The following is an 11,572-nucleotide window of genomic DNA, read 5'->3' as shown; positions in this document are numbered from 1 at the left end:
AAAGTCCGTTACGTTTCTCTGTGCGGCGGCTCTAGGAGTGCTTCGTTGTCCTTGATTTCATGGGAAACAAGTCTGTTAGGTTGTGTAGTGACAGCTGTCATAACAGCGTGCATTTTTAACAGAACTCGAAAAGCGGTGAATTTTTGTGCAGCCATTTTAATATTGAAGATGGAAGAAAAGAAGCAACATTTTCTGCATATTATGCTTTATTATTTCAAGAAAGGTAAAAATGCAACTGGAACACACAAAAAAGATTTGTGCAGTGTGTGGAGAAGGTGCTGTGACGGATCGAAAGTGTCAAAAGTGGTCTGCGAAGCCTGGGGCTGGAACCCTCTCACTGACAAAACTCCACAGTGGGGCTGACCAGTTGAAGTTGACGTTGATCCAGCCGAGACGTTGAACGATCACTGTTCTACCACTCAGGAGACAGCCGGCGTGCTCAAAATAACCGGACCCGTAGAGTTGTTGGTGAAAATGAAAAACGTGTCAACCAAACAGGCTTTCGGGCCAGCCCCGTATGCTACGGATTCCTCTGTGCCTTCTCCTGTCAGATTCCAGAATGTTCACCGACCCCTCACCACAGGCCATATTCTGAGGGGTGCTCATGGGGCCACCCTGACTCTCCCAGGGGCTCACTAATGTTACTACCGGCCCCCACCCTGCTTTTTACGGGACAGGACACTGGGCCGCAGAGACTGTGACGAGCAGAGAATGGAGGATGCGGTGGCTGTGAAATGCCACCCTGCTCTGGGTGGGTGGGGACAGACCCCCTGAGGACGTGCCTTCCTCTCCACCCTGGAGGGGCTGGTGCCCACAAGGACAGGGCTCGGTGGTGGTGGGCGGGGCAGGAGGAGGGTCCCGGCCCTGCCGAAGCCGAGTGCCTGAGCCGTGGTTCTGGGCATCGCGACTCTGGTCCTTCCTGCCTGGCCCTCGGCCCTCGGCCTCGGTTTCCCCCTGTGCCCGCTCCTGCAGGGCCTGCCCGGCTCCTTCCCACCACCGCTGGGCCTCTCTTCCTGCGCGTGGGGACCCTGTCCCTCTGTTGTCAGTCACCCCCCACGCCACCCTCTTCGAGGCTCCACCGCTGCCCCGGACTCCTGTCCCCACAGGACTCTGACGAGGGGTTATCTGAGCTCCCATCGATGGGACGGCCCACACTGCTTGCTCCCCAGGCAGCTGAACTTGGCCTCAGCCTGTGGCGGAGGGATTCTTGCTTGTCAGTGTTTCCTCCCCATCAGGGCTTGGGGGGTGCGCAGGGCCTGGGCCCGCAGCGCTGGGCCACCCAAGGTCAAGGCCAGCTTGCCCTCCAGGACTCTGGACACAGACCCACTGCCCAAGCTGCCCTGCTTGGGAGGCCGCGAGCTCCAAGAAAGGGGCCTGGAAGTCCGGGCTCAGGAAGGGGGGCCACGTTCCCCCAGCGAGGTGCTCGGGGTCCGCTCAATGTTTGCTCCTTGGCTCAGGGTTGTCACAACTGCGGTCCCCTGGGATCAGGTCCGTGGAAGTCACTTTGGCTTTAGGATGCTGGACCAGGGCCCAGGACCCTCGGAGGCCCGTGCTGGAGACTCCGTGACTGCCCCTGGGACCACCGTTTGCCGGCTGAACTGAAGCGCCGCCGTGACCGCGTCCCGGGTCTCATCCAGCCCGCCCTTCCCTGTGGGCTCGCAGCCCACGTCTCCTCGTAAAACACACGCGGCTCCTTCCTGTTTAAATCCCATAAATTAAGCCGCATTTCCAATTATTACATCTCGGTTTAATTTCTTTCCTCCCGAGCTCTTACTGGAAGTGTCATGTATTTTTTAAACGATTTTTAAAAAAATTTATGAGAGCAAAGCACATGCCTTGGGAAGTCCGCTAACGCTCGGGAAACCCGGCTCGGCCCCCGCCCCCCGACCCCGGCCTTCTCTCTCCCCTTCAGCTGCCCCGGCCCTGCGCACTTGCTTCTACACCACACCCACCCACCGCTCTTGTCGGGGTCCCTTTGAGGGTCACCATCGCCCCTTCGCGTGAGGAGGTGTCCACGGTCACAGCCGCCCACCGCTGCCCTTGCTGCGCTTCTTCACACGCGGGGATCCCGGGCCCCGCCGGGCCAGGCGCGTCCACTCTGCGCTATTCTTCTTTTTCCCTGAGTGTTTGTCCTGTTTTCCACGATCTCCATTCCTCCGTGTCTCTGGTTGTCCACAGACGCCAACGGCCTGCTGATCCAATTTGCACGGTTTGCGGGCATCACCCCTGCCCTCCGTGCCCCCTCCCGGTCGCCCGCCTCGGCCCGCCCTTTCCCGGGCTCTTCCCTCCGCAAACACCACCCTCCAGGGGCGCCTTCCTTCCCCGGCTCTCTAGGTCGTTCCTGTTTTGCATTTTTGGGGGGCTTTTTGATCTCACGTGCCCGGAGTTAGCCGGATGGTCAGGTTTGAGGGCTGACTCCCCGAGACGCCCCTTCCTTCTCACGCCAACCACGAGTTTTGGGGACTCCCAAACCACCCTGGAGTCTGACGATTGCTGGAAAGACTCACAGAGCTTTCTAAAAGGTAATGGATTCGGGGTTACTGTTTACTCTGGGGAAGACATGCGGATTACAATCAGCAAAAAGGAAACACGTGGGCAGAGTGTGGGCGGGTCCACAGGCCAGTGCCTGTTGCTCGGGCGCGTTGCCGACCGGGAGGCTGCCCGAGCCCCAGGGTCTGGGGCTTCCTCATCGCCAGGATGATGGACGCTGCACGGGCGGTGCTCACTCTCCGGGGCACCAGAGACCCCAGGACCCCCAAGCCGAGTGCTGGGACTTCCACCCTGGCCATCGGCTGCGCTGAGACTGGCAGGCGCGGCCTCTCCCCTGCTGGTCTCAACAAAGACACTCCTGTCAGGCGTGATGGGGACCGGCTGCTCGGAGCCGGCACAAGGCCGAGCTCTCCCTGAGCAGAGTCCCCGGTTCTTCCCGACACGCCGTAGTCCCGTCAGGGAGTCCTCGGTGCTGCTGCCACAACCCGCAGCAGCGCATCAGGGACGAGGACAGCGTCTCAGGAATTAGCGCCGATTCACTTGGGGCTGCTGGGTTCCCCCCCGGAACGCGACCTTCACCAAGGTCCCGGGGAGCCTCTTTCCCTTTTCCTCTATCTCGTCTGTTTTTGGTGTTGCTCCGAACCTCTGCTGTTTTTGGTGTTGCTCCGAACCTCTGCTGCAAGATGGTCTCTTCTGTGCACCATAGTCCTGGAATTTCACCGTGGAACTTGCTGGAACGCCCTTTAGCCCTCCGGTGCCTGTCCATGTTTGAGGAGGGAGGGCTCCAGGCTGCGGTCCTGAGCCTGTGAGCGGCGCCCCTGGGCAGCGGGGTGGCCCTCGCCCGGGCGCACCCGAGTCGGCCAGGTGCGTGTCCGCTGCCCCGTGAGTGGACTCCCCAGGGCCTGCACCGCAGCTTCACAGGGGTTTCCGGAGGAAGCATGCTCCGTCCTCACTCTCCCCCGAAGCCCTTGTTCTGTGACTCTTGGTGTGAACTGCAGGCTGGACGCTCTCAGCTCCCCGGCCACCTGCTCCACGGTCCCCTCTGTGCGGGAGCCGCCGGATGCTTCCTGCGGCTTTTTCTCTGGGAAAGCTTAGCTCGCGTCCAGGAACCCAGAGCTGGTGTCCTCGGGAGCAGCCCCCCGCCGCTGGGACAACCAGGAAGGGTGCCCACCCCACCCCCTGCTGCGTCCTCCCGGAGGTCACCCTGAGGCCCGCGGCGGTCACTGGCTGGGCGGCCACAGACGTGGGCTTCCTCTCCTGCCCCGTCTCGCACCTCCGCTCCCTCGCCCGTCTTTCCTGGAATCACCTCCCAAATTAACTCATGACAGTTAAATCTTTGTCTCTGCCTGTCTCCAAGGGGACCCGGAAGTTTGTTTCCTTAGCTATTTCTCAAACTTGTTAATGTGCTTTACCCACCCCGTCATCTTTTGGCCGGCTCAGAACTACCACTACCGGTTGCTGCTTTGGAGAGCGGGGTTGTTCATCTGGTCCCCACCGGTCTGCTCACCGCGTCCGAGACACAGTCCCGGGAGCAGCTCTGAGTCTGTGTGTCCCTGGCAGGCGGTTTCCGGCGTCGGGAAGGGGTCGTAGCACCTTGTCCGGATGTCACGTGTGGAGTGACGCATCACTGGTTATAGTGTGGTCGTTTTGTCTATGGCCAGAGGAGTTCAGAAGTGTTCCCAATCTGTATACCGATTGCCTTCGAATCACCGACAGTGTAAGAGCAAGGTGAGGCAGGGTGACCTCGGTCACAAAAAGCCACCAAGTCCCGAGTGACTGAGAACGGAAATGCTCAGCTATTCGGGCCTCAGACACGGGGGGTCTCTGAAAGCTCGCTCTGAGATGGGGCAGAACAGGCAAGGGCCCCGCTGGACTGGGGTTTTCCCACGGCAAGGAACACACACCCCCTCCCTCCACAGAGTAAACTATTGAGCCGAAGATTCATGCAGGAAACCAGACCAGCCCACAAATGGATTTTCTGTGGACCTTTGAAAATCCACAGAAAGAACGCCCTTGGCATTTGTGTTCTACAAAATTACCTGGCCAAGCACCTGGACACCTCTGGGGAGGACGGTTTTCGCCGCGTCTGCTCGTGGCAGCGGCCTGAGCTGCGTCTCACCGTTTTCCTTCTCTAACATCCATCGTGGGCGGCCTGAGCGCCGAAGGTTTCTGCTGGCTGGTGTTTGGTCTCCGCTTCGGTTGTGTCCTCGCAGCTGCCGTGGACACTTGGCACCACTCGCTGCTGTCTGGTGTGCACTGTGACGATGTGGCGGGTGTCCCCACGTGGGTGCTGAGTCTTGCATCAGCCACTGAACGCCGCCCCCCATGCCTGTGCTGCACCCCGGGCAGCGGTGGGGATGGAAACCCACCTGGGGCACCGGGAGGGGCGTCACTGGTCTCTCTTAAAGTCACCGCAACGACACTGTCACCCGTCACCTGTCCCACGAATCAGGGCTGCTCCCTTCACAGCCTCACCGGGCTCCGCGCAGGGTCGGGCCCGGGCATGGAAAGGGGATGTGGGACTGAGACAGGAGGCTTCCTCCGTGCCCAGCCCACCACGCCCAAGACAGATTCTGTGTGGTCGCTGTCGAGGGTCCCGGCTACGGTGTAGAACCGCCTTTAACACTGATCATGTTCTCGCTGGCTGGCGCAGAGAAGCTGAGCCACTGAGCGCTTCGCTGTGTCTGCCCCGAGTCACACACTCTTTACTCTTTCCCCACGGGGCCCTCTGCACGGTGCTGCTCCCCACTTGCTGCTGTTCACTCTGTTCTGACAGCAGATGGTGGCCCTTCCGGGGTCTGGAGAAGACGCATGGGACTCAGAAGTGAACCCCAAACTCAAGGTTATCACTACTCAGCTAAATCACAGACCTATGCCATTTGCAGGCAAAGTTAAAAAAAAAGTAGTGACTGTAGTCTTCGTATTTGTTGATGGCGGTACGGTCTTGGTTTCCCCACTGTCTCGCTGTCTCACTCCTGAAAGCACAGCCTGTGTGGAAACCCAACACTCCCGCCTGCCTTGTTCTCGTTCTGTTTCTGGGTTGTTTTTCTGCTATGTGTGTGAAGAATGTCAGCTGGCTTTCGGAAGGTGTAGCCTGAAAATGCCAAGAAAGAAATTGCTGTCACTGACTCTTCTTCTTTTTAATCTCCTCTATTAACTTTGATCACATTTTTCAACAGGCAGCAAACTGTTGCTGTTACCCAGGGGAATACTACGCAGCAGAAAGAAAGAAGGAGCTCCTGCCTTTTGCGAGAGCACGGATGGACCTGGAGAGTGTTATACTTACTATTGTTGTTTACTTTTCCTCATCGAACATACAGAGAAAGGCAGAGGGAGGTCCAATGTTCAGTAAAAGGCAAACATCATGTATAAATCATGTGTGTGAGTTAGGCCACACTGGCGTCTTGCGTGTACTGGCCTTTCTCAGGCCCGGAGCTGACATCGAGGAAAACTCCAGTGTCGCAGGGACAGCGTGTGGTTTGTTACTGGTCGATGTGACCGGGCTCAACATGGACCTTTACTCTGCCCTTCTCCCCCCACACGTTCGGACCCGGGGAGAGTGGTGGGCAGGACCGGCAGGAAGATGGACGGGGAGCTGGTGGGTGTGGCCAGTTCGCACCACCCGTGAACTTCGCCGCGGTCCCATCGCGGTCGCGTGTCTGGGGCTCTGTTGTTGGCAGACGTGAGAACCTCGGGGTCTCTGGCACTCACAGCAAAACCCGATGGTTCTAACGACAGCCACGGAAAACTGGAAGCCGGTCGGGCACAGGGAGACTTTGGCTCAGAGCCCCGAGGGAGGCCTCTTGAAAGTAAAGGACAAAACTCCCATTTTGCCTGAGTCACATTTCTCTTTTTTTAAGAACAAGTATTTCTCTCTGTTTTAATTTATTTATTTTTTTTTAAATATTTTATTTATTTATCTTTAAGGGGGAAGGGAAGGAGAGAGGGAGAGAAATGTATGTTTTTCGTCCAGGGTTTTCGAGGCCGCAAGCCTCTCTGTTTTAATTTATGAAGGTAATTCCTGTACGTAGTTCATCGAGTCAAGTAGGTCTGCAAGCCTTACGATGCTGTCCTGTGCATCCTTCTTCACCACTTGGAGATTCCCTCCACAGACACAGCCATTTCCAGCATTTTCTCTCTTGGCTCTTGGGCACTTGCCTCTATTTTTCAAAACAACCTGCTTGACTTTCGGTGACATGTTGTGATAGAAAGTGCCCCAGATGTGCTGATACTCATCTCTGGGCAGTGGGGACGTGCCCTTGGTGGTGACAAGGGGGGTCGGGGAGGAGACGCACTGGCAGGTCCCAGTCCGGTGGCGTCCAGGCGGGCCCAGGGCGTCCCGGGGCGGCGGGGGCGCAGGTGGGGGGCGGGCGAGCGCGATGCATTGTGGGAGAGACCCTTTGCTGGCTTGGAAGCTGGAGGAGCAGAGTGGCATCTAGAAGCTAAAAAGTAAGAGAACAGATTTTTCTTAGCGCCCCTGGGAGAGCACGCAGCGGAGCTGCTGGGTGTGGGAAGGGGTGAGAGAACTTCTTTCTTCGTTTCCTCCTAGGAAGTCTCCTCTGCGGGGGGACGCGGCCCTGCCACCCGCCGGGCACGGCGGGGGCTCGGGTTTTCCCTGGAGTCTCCGGGGAGGACGCGGCCCTGCTCGCGCGCCTCGGGTTTTGCCCAGCGAGCCCCACGGTGGACTCCCGGCCTCCAGAACGGTGAGATACCAAGTTCATGTGGATTTGAGCTGTTGCGTTTGTGCTCATTCGGTCCTCCAGCAACAGGGGCTGAGATGGGCGCACGCTGAGCGCACTCAGTTTTCCCGTGAGTGGTGTGTCCGGTGCTGGTTGCGTTTAAATTCAGTGTTTGGACTTTTACGGCTGGTTGTTCCCCCTTCTCGGCAGGGGGCCATGTGAGGTCCCCAACAAACCCCAGTTTTCTCTATACAGTGGTGTGTTTTTTGTCTGCTTGGCCTTTGAAACACGAGTGGCGCCATTTTGAGTGTGAAGCGTCCGGTGCTCCGCTCACACACGCCGGGCCTCGGGCCGGGCGGGGAGCTTCCAGCTGGTGCAGGTGCCGCCTGGTCCGTAATTTCTAATGTGTTGCTCGGCTTGCCCTGGTTTGCCACATTTGCTGTCACTTGTCTGCCTCCTTTGCTTTTAATCTTTAAATGACGACACAGCACACAGCAGCGAGAGGAGCTGGCGGTACGGGTGGTGGTGGAACCAGTGGTTTTAGAGGAACGGCATTTCTCTTTGCACCGACTCTTCCTCTGGTTTTTGTGTCCTTGGGAGAATCTTCCTGCAGAGTTCTACTCAGTCTGAAATGTGAACTTGGGTGCCTTTTTTTTTTTCATTGAGGGACTCGAAGGCCATTGCCTGCTCTGGCCACTGGCTGAGTCTGTGCTGTGTGGGCCCCCCACCCCCGCACCAGAGAGGTGCTGTTTGCAGTGAGACGCAGTGAACTCTGAGCTTTGTGCAGTTCTTCGACTCGGTGTCTGCACTTTCCCAACAACACACCCCAGAGGTGCCTGGGAGCTCGTCATCCAGGAGAGGGGAGTCGGTGTGGCCGGTGTGACGTTACAGCAAAGTATTATTCTGTGTCTGCCTCCTGTGTCACCCTGTGGCCAAAGCCCACCAGCCGCCGGTGGCCATGTGTGACCAGACGCTTAGCCGGCTGTTTCTTTGTCAGTGGTGTTTTCAGGAGCCGCTGTTCCTTCGGGTCCTTGTTCCTCCCCTTCTGTCCAGTCACCAGGTCCTCCCGCCTTGAGCAGCTTGCTCATGCTCCTCCCCAGCTGCTCCCAATCGAACGCAGTCAGATTTGGGTTTCAGTCAAGTGGCTACGATTGCAGAGTGTGAACAGCACGGGGGGCCCGGGGGCTGGGGTGGTGCCTGGGGAGCTGAGAGGTTTGACCTCCTGACCTGGGGCAGAGCGGGTGGGCGGGGCGAGGAGACGTCTGTCGATTGAGGACAACGGGGCGGGGCGGGGGGCGGGGAGGCGTCTGGTCCGGGGACCCTGCTGGGTGCTGGCGCCCTTCCCGACAGGGGCTGCAGTGACAGTGCGGGCGCTGGGAGCGGAGAGAAAAGTTCTGGCACCGGAGGATACCGGGCACCTGCACCGACTGGTGCCGTCCAGCCGAGGGCCCTGCCTCCGTCCAGCCCGCCTCACCACGGCTCCCGGCTCCTGGAGGAAAATCGAATCCACACTGACTTTGAACAGCAGGGCCAATTGTTACGAGGGTTTCGTTGGAGAGACGGGCCCCGAACTGGCACGGCCCATCTCACACTCCCGGGTCCTCATTGCACTTCCAGTCTCTCTCGCTCTCATAGAAACTCTCTTTTCCTCTACCCTTCCCCCTCCAAAACGACAGAAGTGCGCTCTGCTCTCTCTCACTCGTGGACCTGGCGGGGGCAGCCCTGGCCGGGCAAGTCTCAGGGCCCCCGCCCACACCCGCCTCACGCGTGTTCACGCACCACGCGGCACCCACACTCCTGTGTGTGCATGTGTCTCCCCTGGTCTTTACTGGGTGTGGGGCCCTCAGGGACATGCTTAGTGGTTCTTTTAAATATAGGTCCAGAACTTAGGTTAAATGTATATGAGATGGAAATACATACGTATTTAGTGGGGAAAAAAGAATTATACTTAGGCATTAGCTAATTATTTTACAAACTATACTATTTTTGTGAAACTTTCTTGGACTTCCCAGTTGGAAATGACCTCTCCTGGCCAGGCTCCCAGAACGAGTTTGCTCTGATGTTTAAAGTGTCACCAGCTGCATCGGGTCGAGCTGGTCTCCCACCTGCCCCGCGTCTGCTGTGGAGTTTCGGTCCCTGTGTCACCAACAGGGACATGGCGGTCTGGCTGTGTAAGGCGTTAAGTGCCCGTGAGACGGTCTGGAGGGGGGAACATGCCTCACGTATCCAGGTTTCCACCTGTCACCGTCTGTTCATCTCCGTGTGAGCTGTTTCCGAGTCTGCCGTTCCTCTCACACCGTGTTCTCCGGGTTCGTCCTGCTTGAGGACGGGAACTGTCTCTTTTGCTAGTTCACATTCTTTTACTCCATTTCCTACTTACATATCTTGCTAATGCTGTTTGCTTGAAGTCTATTCATTAAACGAAGTCATGTGCTCACACCGTCTCATGGAACGTCCCATCTGCCTTCAGCAGAATCGCACCCTCACACTTGCAAAATCAGCCTCCCCAGGAAGTGAGCCAAAGCTGTGATCTCTTAGGAAGGACAGGGCTGGCCCACCGGGGTGTCGTCGCTCATTCTCAAGAACAGTTTTATATTTGCTCGCAAGGAGTTTCTGAGATAGTGATACTCGGTTGCAGTAGCTGACATCTTTATTTTTTGGCAATGTGCCCTTCCGAGGGGGCTCTCCAGTGGATCGAGGGCCGTGGCAGGGGTCGTCTCGTCTGCACGCCACCCGCCAGGAATGTGAAGCCTTTTATGCATCTTTCAGGGAAGAAAGACTCCACCAACTTCAAAATGTAAAACGGCTCCAGGAAATTATGTGCAGATGGTTTACTGCACCCAAAACAGACCTTCTGCACAGAAAATGAGAAATGGCCTTTGATTAGAGGGACAGCAGGTGGTTAGGCAGAATTTAATGTAATTAAAACTGGAAAATCATTATTTAACAAGACCCCTGTTACATTTTTCGAAGAAAACACAATGAGGATCCTTTCATTTTGGACGAGTCGATGATTTTATCTTCACACCTCCCTCGGGCCTGCTCTCATTAAAAGAGTGGGAGACCGTTCGTGGACGCGTTTGACACTCCTCATCCCACCGCGGGCTTTCGGTGGGGACTGTGTTTTCGGCATCAGGTTGGATTTCAAAGACGGGCACTTTCATGTCTGAAGTGAACGTGGAAACCACGGGTGTGAAATAAGCCAGAGGGCCCTGGCCCAGGGTGGTAGGCGAGGACCCCCGACCTCCAGCTTCGCCCACTGCCGGGCACCTGCTCGCCGACGTTCTCGTTGGAGGAGGAGGGTCGCCTTCGCCTCAAGGGCGCCCCGAACCCACCCGGTGCATCCGGAGGGCGAGCCGGGCCCCGCGGTGCGGCACCTCAGAGTTCTTTGCTTTGTTTCGAATCCCCGGCTCGGCAGGAGCAGAGGTCAAGGTGCTCCGTCTGTTAGGCAGAGAAAACACACAGGGACAAGTTGTCTGCTCTGTGTCAGAAAGGGGGGTGGCGTGAAACACACTGTGTTGTATCGCGTGTGACATGGGGAAAAAGCGGAGAACTGACTGGTCGGCGAGCTGATGGGGAGAAGCGGGTTTTCATTCGCTGCGGGAATTTCGCCTTGGGTTTGGGGGTGTCGCTGGGTTACGTCCCGCAGCGTGTGAGGGGGGATGGGAGCCTGTGGGCCGTGAGTTTTCTGTGCGGCCGCCGCCTTGCCCATAATCATAATGGAAATTAATGCCTCGTGGAGTTGAGCGTGTACCGCCTCCATTGTGGGCATTATCTCTGCAACCCTCACAGCAGTCCTCGGGCTGCTTCCGTATCCTCATTCCCATTTTTCAGAAGAGGATTTGGACACACAAGAAGGTTAAGCAAATTGGCCCGAACCACTCAGCCAACCCGACCTGAGCCAGAGTTCAGGTCGGCTCGGCCGCGACGTGAGCCTGTGCCGCTCAGAGCTCACTGCGCTGGTGTCTGCCTCCTCCTCCGTCCTGGCGGATGGAGCGTCAGGGACACAGCCGAGTCTCTCTGGTGTTCGAGGCCTTGCCGCCACTCGGTGCCCTCGTCATGACCGAAGTTTAGGTGCTTTAACCCTGCCTGCCTCGGAGAACTCTTCTGAGGCTCAGGGGCAGGGCTCCGGGGTCCGCACGACGGGCCGGCCTTCCTCCGCCCGGGCCTGGGAGAGGCGCCGCCCGACTGTGGTTTTAGTCCCGTGTGGGGGGCCTCGGGTGTCAGCCCCAGCAGGTGACATCCCAGAGCTCCCCTGGGAATGTCATAAATTACTCAGGGGAATGAAACCTGTACAATCAACAACAGACATAGTTCTGACTCGATACAAATTTCATTTGATTTGAAAAATTGTAGACATTGTAGGAGACCCTTTTTAGGAAGTAGTCTATTTCGTTAGATAA

The sequence above is a fragment of the Artibeus jamaicensis genome, unplaced genomic scaffold (assembly GCF_021234435.1).
Source record: "Artibeus jamaicensis isolate MK-2021 breed Jamaican fruit bat unplaced genomic scaffold, CSHL_Jam_final scaffold_474, whole genome shotgun sequence".
Lineage (NCBI taxonomy): Eukaryota > Metazoa > Chordata > Mammalia > Chiroptera > Phyllostomidae > Artibeus > Artibeus jamaicensis.
Note: the sequence above shows the minus strand (reverse complement) of the source record.